Source organism: Oncorhynchus keta, unplaced genomic scaffold (assembly GCF_023373465.1).
Source record: "Oncorhynchus keta strain PuntledgeMale-10-30-2019 unplaced genomic scaffold, Oket_V2 Un_contig_26780_pilon_pilon, whole genome shotgun sequence".
NCBI lineage: Eukaryota > Metazoa > Chordata > Actinopteri > Salmoniformes > Salmonidae > Oncorhynchus > Oncorhynchus keta.
In genome coordinates this window covers 1,324-12,500 of record NW_026285164.1, presented here as the reverse complement: position 1 = coordinate 12,500, position 11,177 = coordinate 1,324, and the positions used below count along the sequence as shown (strand labels likewise).

The window sequence follows — 11,177 nt, the reverse complement described above, 5'->3', positions numbered from 1 at the left end:
ACACACACACACACACACACACACACACACACACACACACCCTTCCCTGTCACATTATCTGCTTATGTATGGTTCACCTGCCACCGGCTTTCTGACAGCGTTTATCTTCTGTTGCTTCCCATCAAACGCCTCATAAATTCCCTCTATAGATTAGAACAGGATGACAACATGCTCACTCTGACAACATCAGGTTTTCCCTGTCATCGTCTCCTTTCTCTTCTCTTTACACACACACACACACACACACACACACACACACACACACACACACACACACACACACACACACACACACACACACACACACACACACACACACACACACACACACACACAGAGAGAGACACACAGACACACACAACCCACCACAATTTTAACTAATGAGGAATGTACATTAAACAGGTTGTGTTCACTGTTAAGTCTATAGCAAGAAGAAGGAACAAGTCAATGGACACATTTAAGTACACGTTATTTGTCACCTGCTTTGTAAACAACAGGTGGACTAACAGTAAAATACATACAGGCCCTTCCCCACAATACAGAGATAAAGACAGGAGAGAAATAATAGAAAAGTTAAACACTTAATAATACAAGTAATAATAGATACAGAATGAGTCATGATAACATGTCTATACTGTCTGCAAGGGGTACCAGTACTGAGTCATGATAACATGTCTATACTGTCTGCAAGGAGTACCAGTACTGAGTCATTATAACATGTCTATACTGTCTGCAAGGGGTACCAGTACTGAGTCATGATAACATGTTTATACTGTCTGCAAGGAGTACCAGTACTGAGTCATTATAACATGTCTATACTGTCTGGCAAAAGGTACCAGTACTGAGTCATGATAACATGTTTATACTGTCTGCAAGGAGTACCAGTACTGAGTCATTATAACATGTCTATACTGTCTGCAAGGGGTACCAGTACTGAGTCATGATAACATGTTTATACTGTCTGCAAGGGGTACTAGTACTGAGTCATGATAACATGTCTATACTGTCTGCAAGGAGTACCAGTACTGAGTCATTATAACATGTCTATACTGTCTGCAAGGGGTACCAGTACTGAGTCATGATAACATGTTTATACTGTCTGCAAGGAGTACTAGTACTGAGTCATTATAACATGTTTATACTGTCTGCAAGGGGTACCAGTACTGAGTCATGATAACATGTCTATACTGTCTGCAAGGGGTACCAGTACTGAGTCATGATAACATGTCTATACTGTCTGCAAGGGGTACCAGTACTGAGTCATGATAACATGTCTATACTGTCTGCAAGGGGTACCAGTACTGAGTCATGATAACACGTCTATACTGTCTGCAAGGGGTACCAGTACTGAGTCATGATAACATGTCTATACTGTCTGCAAGGGGTACCAGTACTGAGTCATGATAACATGTCTATACTGTCTGCAAGGGGTACCAGTACTGAGTCATTATAACATGTCTATACTGTCTGCAAGGGGTACCAGTACTGAGTCATGATAACATGTCTATACTGTCTGCAAGGGGTACCAGTACTGAGTCATGATAACATGTTTATACTGTCTGCAAGGGGTACCAGTACTGAGTCATGATAACATGTCTATACTGTCTGCAAGGGGTACCAGTACTGAGTCATTATAACATGTCTATACTGTCTGCAAGGGGTACCAGTACTGAGTCATGATAACATGTTTATACTGTCTGCAAGGGGTACCAGTACTGAGTCATGATAACATGTCTATACTGTCTGCAAGGGGTACCAGTACTGAGTCATGATAACATGTCTATACTGTCTGCAAGGGGTACCAGTACTGAGTCATGATAACATGTTTATACTGTCTGCAAGGGGTACCAGTACTGAGTCATGATAACATGTCTATACTGTCTGCAAGGGGTACCAGTACTGAGTCATGATAACATGTCTATACTGTCTGCAAGGGGTACCAGTACTGAGTCATGATAACATGTCTATACTGTCTGCAAGGGGTACCAGTACTGAGTCATGATAACATGTCTATACTGTCTGCAAGGGGTACCAGTACTGAGTCATGATAACATGTCTATACTGTCTGCAAGGGGTACCAGTACTGAGTCATGATAACATGTCTATACTGTCTGCAAGGGGTACCAGTACTGAGTCATTATAACATGTCTATACTGTCTGCAAGGGGTACCAGTACTGAGTCATTATAACATGTCTATACTGTCTGCAAGGGGTACCAGTACTGAGTCATGATAGCATGTTTATACTGTCTGCAAGGGGTACCAGTACTGAGTCATTATAACATGTCTATACTGTCTGCAAGGGGTACCAGTACTGAGTCATGATAACATGTCTATACTGTCTGCAAGGGGTACCAGTACTGAGTCATTATAACATGTCTATACTGTCTGCAAGGGGTACCAGTACTGAGTCATTATAACATGTCTATACTGTCTGCAAGGGGTACCAGTACTGAGTCATGATAGCATGTTTATACTGTCTGCAAGGGGTACCAGTACTGAGTCATGATAACATGTCTATACTGTCTGCAAGGGGTACCAGTACTGAGTCATGATAACATGTCTATACTGTCTGCAAGGGGTACCAGTACTGAGTCATGATAGCATGTTTATACTGTCTGCAAGGGGTACCAGTACTGAGTCATGATAACATGTCTATACTGTCTGCAAGGGGTACCAGTACTGAGTCATGATAACTTGGTTATATACAAGGGGTACCAGTACTGAGTCATGATAACGTGGTTATATACAAGGGGTACCAGTACTGAGTCATGATAACGTGGTTATATACAAGGGGTACCAGTACTGAGTCATGATAACTTGGTTATATACAAGGGGTACCAGTACTGAGTAATGATAACTTGGCTATATACACGGGGTACAAGTACTGAGTAATGATAACTTGGCTATATACACGGGGTACAAGTACTGAGTAATGATAACTTGGTTATATACAATGAGTACCATTAATGAATAATGATAATGTGTCTATTCTGTCTGCAAGGAGTACCAGTATTGAGTCATGATAACATGTCTATACTGTCTGCAAGGGGTACCAGTACTGAGTCATGATAACTTGGTTATATACAAGGGGTACCAGTACTGAGTCATGATAACTTGGTTATATACAAGGGGTACCAGTACTGAGTCATGATAACTTGGTTATATACAAGGGGTACCAGTATTGAGTAATGATAACTTGGTTATATACACGGGGTACCAGTACTGAGTAATGATAACTTGATAATATACAAGGGGTACCGGTCTCTCCTGAGTCCGTACGGGAGTTGTAGCGATGAGACAAGATAGTAACTACTAAAAACAATTGCATACTAAGAAATTGGGGTGGAAAAAGGGGGTAAAATTTAAAAATAGATATTTAAAAAACAAATTTAAAAAGTTTGTGCAACAAGGCTCACTGCATATAGTCCAGGTAACTATTTAACAAACTATTTAGCAGTCTCATGGTTTGGAGGTAGAAGCTGTTCATGGTCCTGTTGGTTCTAGACTTGGCGCTCCGGTACCGCTGGCTGTGAGGTAGCAGAAAGAACTAGGGTGGCTGGAGTCTTTAACCATTTTTAGGGCCTTCCTCTGACACCGTCTGGTACAGAGGTCCTGGATGGCAGGGAGCTCGGCCTCAGTGATGTAGGCACTACACCCTGTATTGCCTTGCCAATCAGTTGCCATACCAAGCGGTGATGCAGCCAGTCAATATGCTCTTAATGGGGCAGCTGTAGAACTTTTTGTAGATCCTAGGGCCTGGATCCTAGGAAGTCCAGGATCCAGTTACAGAGGGAGGTGTTCAGTCACAGGGTCCTGAATTTAGTGATGAGCTTGGAGGGGACTATGGTGTTGAACGCTGAGCTGTAGTCTATGAACAGCATTCTCACATAGGTGTTCCTGTTATCCAGGTGGGAAAGGGCAGTGAGGACTGCGATAGAGATTGAACAAAGATAAGGAAGTGCCGATGGACTCCGCTGTTTAGAGGAATTAAACACAGATTTGTGTCCTAATATATTTATCACAATGTCAATACACAGGGTTCGTGTCTGTGCGTACGTTCACTCTGATCTGCTCATTATCAAAGATGCTCTTGCAGCAGTCGAAAATGCACTAACCAGAATGCAGTGCAGGGTGCAAACCGGGGGTTAAAAAGACTGAATGTTCATGAAGCACAGGGAAGAACACAGCATCCCCTTTCATCTGTCTGGGTTTGTGCAGCCCACAGAGAGGGAGGAGGCAGCCCTGCTCATATACATTAGAGGACAGGAACTGAAAGAGAAAACTCCTGAGATCAAACCGTTAATCAGAGGAGGAGTACCAGGAAGACGTAGCAGCATGCTACATCAAGATGCAGAGAATATTTCTTAGCCCAAATCCGCTTCTTTCCTTTCACTCATCCCCCTCTCCTCTCCTCTCCTCCACGCGCCTCCCTCCCTCCCTGAAGCGCCGAGTGAGACTCCCTTTGGGCTTAACTTGTCAGCCAGAAGGAGAATGAGAGAGGGGAGGGGGATAGAGAAGGGGGGGACAGAAGGAGGTAAATGGAGGGAGAGAGAGGGGTGGGGGGGGTTAGAGAAGGGAGGGAGAGAGAGACAGCGAACAGGTGACAGGCAAGTGTTGACTAAAGGACAAACGCTCTGTTCCGCCTAGCGCAGAGTAACAGGGCCATGGGGACAGTAGAACAGTCATTTGTCATGTCCTCGCCAATAGAAGAAAAGAAAAACTACAGAAGAAAAAATGTAAGACTCGAATAGTGAACATAAACATCTATCCTATAGAAAGGTTGAAGGCCCAACATAAACATCTATACTATAGAAAGGCTGAAGGCCCAACATAAACATATATACTATAGAAAGGCTGAAGGCCCAACATAAACATCTATACTATAGAAAGGCTGAAGGGGTTAACATAAACATCTATACTATAGAAAGGCTGAAGGCCCAACATAAACATATATACTATAGAAAGGCTGAAGGCCCAACATAAACATCTATACTATAGAAAGGCTGAAGGCGCAACATAAACATCTATACTATAGAAAGCCTGAAGGCCCAACATAAACATCTATACTATAGAAAGACTGAAGGGGTCAACATAAACATCTATACTATAGAAAGGCTGAAGGCCCAACATAAACATCTATACTATAGAAAGGCTGAAGGCCCAACATAAACATCTATACTATAGAAAGACTGAAGGGGTCAACATAAACATCTATACTATAGAAAGGCTGAAGGCCCAACATAAACATCTATACTATAGAAAGGCTGAAGGGGTCAACATAAACATCTATACTATAGAAAGACTGAAGGGGTCAACATAAACATCTATACTATAGAAAGGCTGAAGGCCCAACATAAAAATCTATACTATAGAAAGGCTGAAGGGGTCAACATAAACATCTATACTATAGAAAGACTGAAGGCCCAACATAAACATCTATACTATAGAAAGACTGAAGGGGTCAACATAAACATATATACTATAGAAAGGCTGAAGGCCCAACATAAACATCTATACTATAGAAAGGCTGAAGGGGTCAACATAAACATCTATACTATAGAAAGGCTGAAGGCCCAACATAAACATCTATACTATAGAAAGACTGAAGGGGTCAACATAAACATCTATACTATAGAAAGGCTGAAGGCCCAACATAAACATCTATACTATAGAAAGGCTGAAGGGGTCAACATAAACATCTATACTATAGAAAGACTGAAGGCCCAACATAAACATCTATACTATAGAAAGGCTGAAGGCCCAACATAAACATCTATACTATAGAAAGACTGAAGGGGTCAACATAAACATCTATACTATAGAAAGGCTGAAGGCCCAACATAAACATCTATACTATAGAAAGGCTGAAGGCCCAACATAAACATCTATACTATAGAAAGGCTGAAGGCCCAACATAAACATCTATACTATAGAAAGACTGAAGGCCCAACATAAACATCTATACTATAGAAAGACTGAAGGGCTCAACATAAACATCTATACTATAGAAAGGCTGAAGGCCCAACATAAACATCTATACTATAGAAAGGCTGAAGGCCCAACATAAACATCTATACTATAGAAAGACTGAAGGCCCAACGTAAACATATATACTATAGAAAGCCTGAAGGCCCAACATAAACATCTATACTATGGAAAGCCTGAAGGCCCAACATAAACATATATACTATGGAAAGGCTGGAGGCCCAACATAAACATCTATCATAGGAGTGTCAAGCAGCGTAAATTCTTCCCCACATATATCACAGCACAATAGAAGACTGTTGTCTCTGGAATTAGAAAGGAAGGGAGTTTTAAATAGCTGAGCCAGTTTTAGTCTGTGTGATGGTGCGTTCTCCCCCTCTCTCTTTTGTTGTTTAATAGAAAGGGAACCCACAGCAAAACAATGCTCCTCTAAAGTACTGGCATTCATTTGGTTTCAGTTCTGAGAGGGGCTCTATCATTGAACTGGCCAGGATACAGTTTCATTCTGGCACTAGGCTAAATGAGACAGCTGTTACTTATGCTGTTATAGAAGATGTGAAGCTTATTCTTAGTGGGGCCACATAATTAAATTCTTTACTCTAGGCCGGGGGTTGATTTCCTGGACACAGATTAAGACTAGGCCTGAACTAAAAAGCTTTAACTAGAATCTCTACTGAAATATATAATATATTTTTAGTCCAGGGCTGAATATAACCCTCCTACTCCAACCACTCCAGTCTGTGAGTGTTTGTGCTTATTTCGGGTGGGGTTGGAATCAAAGCAGAAGACACATTTCTGTGGACTGAAAGGAAAGTGTCTTATTCTCCCTATTGTTTGATAGAATGATTGAGATCATTTAACTTCCCTTGAAGTTCCCCTGCACTTCCCTTGAAGTTCCCATGAAGTTCCCCTGCACTTCCCTTGCACTTCCCTTGAAGTTCCCTTGCACTTCCCTTGAAGTTCCCTGCACTTCCCTTGAAGTTGAAGTTCCCCTGCACTTCCCTTGAAGTTCCCCTGCACTTCCCTTGAAGTTCCCTTGCACTTCCCTTGAAGTTCCCCTGCACTTCCCTTGAAGTTCCCTTGCACTTCCCTTGAAGTTCCCCTGCACTTCCCCTGCACTTCCCTTGCACTTCCCTTGAAGTTCCCTTGCACTTCCCTTGAAGTTCCCCTGCACTTCCCTTGAAGTTCCCCTGCACTTCCCTTGAAGTTCCCTTGCACTTCCCTTGAAGTTCCCCTGCACTTCCCTTGAAGTTCCCCTGCACTTCCCTTGCACTTCCCCTGCACTTCCCTTGCACTTCCCTTGAAGTTCCCTTGCACTTCCCTTGAAGTTCCCCTGCACTTCCCTTGAAGTTCCCCTGCACTTCCCCTGCACTTCCCTTGAAGTTCCCCTGCACTTCCCTTGAAGTTCCCCTGCACTTCCCTTGAAGTTCCCCTGCACTTCCCTCTCTGTAACCCAGAGATTGTAAGGTTCTGGTTGAAATGAAACAGACAGAGGCCAGTCGACAATAGTCAGAAACATTTATTCTTGAGAGCTCTGCCAATCATGTCATGTACAGTGTTTCATTTCGTCATACATGTCCCTCCTCCTCTCAGACAATGACAATGCTGTTGAAACATCCTCCAGTTTAAACATCGTCCAGTTGAAGCATGCATTATCCACTCAGTCACAAGTTTCCAGATGATCATGGCTCATAACGTCTGATCAGTCAGTCATAGCGGCTGTTGTGTTCAACATGCTGACAGTAGATTCCCCCCTCTGTATCATGTGTGGAATTGTATCTGTCAGACGTCATTTATCTCAACGACATACAAGGGCCAGACTACTTGTCTGTGTTTAGACAGGCAGCTATTTTTTTCACTAGTTGATCTTTTGACCAATCAGATCAGCTCTGAAAAGGATCTGGTGTGAAAAGATCTGATCTGATGAGTCAAAAGACAAATTAGTGTGGGGGAAAAAAATCTGAATTGTGCTGCTACCTGTCTAAATGCAGGCGTAGGCATGCACATAGCCCCCTGGCCTCATAGACATCATGCCTCAGCCTCCTTTCAACATGTCCTCATGGTTTTCCTCATCAGAGTACTTTTCATTCTCTTTTATTCATATACATTAATGAACCCTAGATCATTTGATCCTTTATCTGATCTGCACATACTGTGGAGTATACCTCATTTATATATGGTGCATTTGCAGACTTGTACATTATCGTACTTGGTGTTTCAGTACGATAGTGTTGAAAATAATAGGCAATTAAGTGAGCTATTATGCTCCCGAAGACCTCTCATGCGTATACCAATTTATTCAATGTATTCATGGGTCATTTTAATGGGGAGAGTACATAGACAGCCATTAGTTAAGACACAGTGTGTACTGTCACACAGTGATGGCTAATCAGCCACATGCTTGGGGGGGGGCACAGCCACACAGCTTAAAACTACATGTCTTGTGTATTTCTACATGACATCTTTGTTTGGCGCTCCAAAGATGTTTTTAGCATCTCGATTGGGTAAGGTGATATACACTACCGTTCAAAAGTTTGGGGTCACTTAGCAATGTCCTTGTTTTTGAAAGAAAAACACATTTTTGGTCCATTTAAAATAACATCAAATTGATCAGAAATACAGTGTAGACATTGTTAATGTTGTAAATTACCATTGTAGCTGGAAACGGCAGAATTTTTGTGGAATATCTACATTTATCAGCAACCATCACTCCTGTGTTCCAATGGCACGTTGTGTTAGCTAATCCAAGTTTATCATTTTAAAAGACTAATAGATCATTAGAAACCCTTTTGCAATTATGTTAGCGCAGCTGAAAATAACTTTCTTCTGAAACTCGTCAGTCTATTCTTGTTCTGAGAAATGAAGGCTATTCCATTTGAGAAATTGCCAATAAACTGAAATCTCGTACATTGCTGTTGACTACTACCTTTGCAGAACAGCACAAACTGTCGCTAACCAGAATAGAAAGAGGAGTGGGAGGCTCCGGTGCACAACTGAGCAAGAGGACAAGTGCATTATAGTGTCTAGTTTGAGGAACAGACGCCTCACAAGTCCTCAACTGGCAGCTTCATTAAATACTACCTACAAAACACCAGTCTCTTTTTTACATTTATTTAAATTTAAATGTTACCCATTTTTCTACCCATTTTCGTGGTATCTAATTGTTTTAGTAGCTACTATCTTGTCTCATCGCTACAACTCCCGTACGGGCTCGGGAGAGACAAAGGTTGATACACAACCCAACCAAGCTGCACGGCTTCTTAACACAGCACCATCCAACCCGGAATACTTTGTAACAGGTTTCCAAAATTAAAATAACTTGGAGCTGATTTGCTCTTGTTTTTACAGTCTTGTATGTCCCTAACAATTTTGGTTTCCCAGAGGCAGATGAAGCCCAGTTGGTCCCTCTGGGTTGGTTTCCCAGAGTCAGATTAAGCCAGTTGGTCCCTTGAGGTTGGTTTGAAGCCCAGTTGGTCCCTTGAGGTTGGTTTGAAGCCCAGTTGGTCCCTTGAAAGCCCAGTTTTGTGTTATTTCCCATGGGTTGGTCCGAAAAAAAGTCGGTCTCTTGAGGTAGCCCAGTTGTCGAGCCACCAACTGGGAACCCTGGTCCCTCTGGGTTGGTTTCCCAGAGGTTGGTTTGAAGCAGATTGGTTTGAAGCCCAGTTGGTCCCTCTGGTCCCTTGAGGTTGGTTTGAAGCCCAGTTGGTCCCTTGAGGTTGGTTTGAAGCCCAGTTGGTCCCTTGAGGTTGGTTTGAAGCCCAGTTGGTCCCTTGAGGTTGGTTTGAAGCCCAGTTGGTCCCTTGAGGTTGGTTTGAAGCCCAGTTGGTCCCTTGAGGTTGGTTTAAAGCCCAGTTGGTCCCTTGAGGTTGGTTTAAAGCCCAGTTGGTCCCTTGAGGTTGGTTTGAAGCCCAGTTGATCTCTGGTGATAAAAAGGCCCAAAAGATAGTGTGTCTGGATATTAGTACAATATTCAGAAATATTGACTCGTTCTTTTAAGATACAAATAATGCATCTCTTTTCAATAGCTTGCATGTCAGGTACTGCTGTGAAAGAAATTCATATTTTAACTTACTGGAAAATTGTTTTGTTATTTTCATTCAATCCAACATAATTTTTCTGTTAATAGAAATGCATTGTGGGTGCTGAAAGGATGGAAATTGGTTTTAAATTAAATTCCAAACGATTCCTATTCACATATTGTATCTCCGTCAAATTGGTAGTTGAAGTCGGAGATTTCTTTGAGAAGATCAGAATTGTTAAAGAATAGCCTGAATAGACTACCCAAATATAGGCCACTAAATCCAAACCAAAATAGGCCACTTTTGAAATTATTTTGAACTGATCGTATTATCTCTGCTCTTTTCAGCTCGGGAAGAGAATTTAGGAGATCGGTTTCTCCACGTGTTGCTCCAGGATGGGATCCCTGTGGTAAAACTGGGATGTAGTGGTGTCCAGGTGTTGAATGCAGACGCAGGCCAAACCATCAACACTAACAGGCAGACATCCATCAGAATACGGTAAGAAGTGCTTATTTTATTTCTTTTTTGGATAAATACAGAGGTCAGTTGAAGAAGGAAGACAAATGTGGGAAGAATGGAAGGTCGCAGGGCGGTTTTAGAACCCATGACCAGAGAGGCCATGTGTGGTCCAGTTAGCAGGCCTTTCACTGACCGGACTCTTTTACTTCATATACCTATGCCACTTAGCAGACTATTTTACCAAAGCTACTTACAGGACAGTAAGTCGTACAGTATGTGATGATCCCTGCGGGAATTGAACGATGACCTTGGTGCAGCTAGAGTCACAATCTCTAACTGTATCTTACCTCATCCTATTCCCACTGTATCTTACCTCATCCTATTCCCCACTGTATCTTACCTCATCCTATTCCCTACTGTATCTTACCTCATCCTATTCCCCACTGTATCTTACCTCATCCTATTCCCCACTGTATCTTACCTCATCCTATTCCCCACTGTATCTTACCTCATCCTGTTCCCCACTGTATCTTACCTCATCCTATTCCCCACTGTATCTTACCTCATCCTATTCCCCACTGTATCTTACCTCATTCTATTCTGTGGCTCATCCTTCTGTGGCTCAGTTGGTAGACCTCATCCTACTCCCCACTGTATCTTACCTCATCCTGTTCCCCACTGTATCTTACCTCATCCTGTTCCCCAGTGGGTT

General features: G+C 42.3%; 1 protein-coding gene across 1 annotated transcript in view; it reads left to right on the top strand.

Moving 5' to 3' along the window:
* Nucleotides 1-10,501, top strand: part of LOC127922705 (adhesive plaque matrix protein-like) — a 65,749-nt gene extending 55,248 nt beyond the window's left edge. The window contains exon 3 of the mRNA XM_052506592.1: nucleotides 10,354-10,501. The gene's annotated coding sequence lies outside the window, so the exon portion shown is untranslated. The remainder of the gene's footprint in view (nucleotides 1-10,353) is intronic.
* The last annotated feature ends 676 nt before the right edge of the window (nucleotides 10,502-11,177 follow it).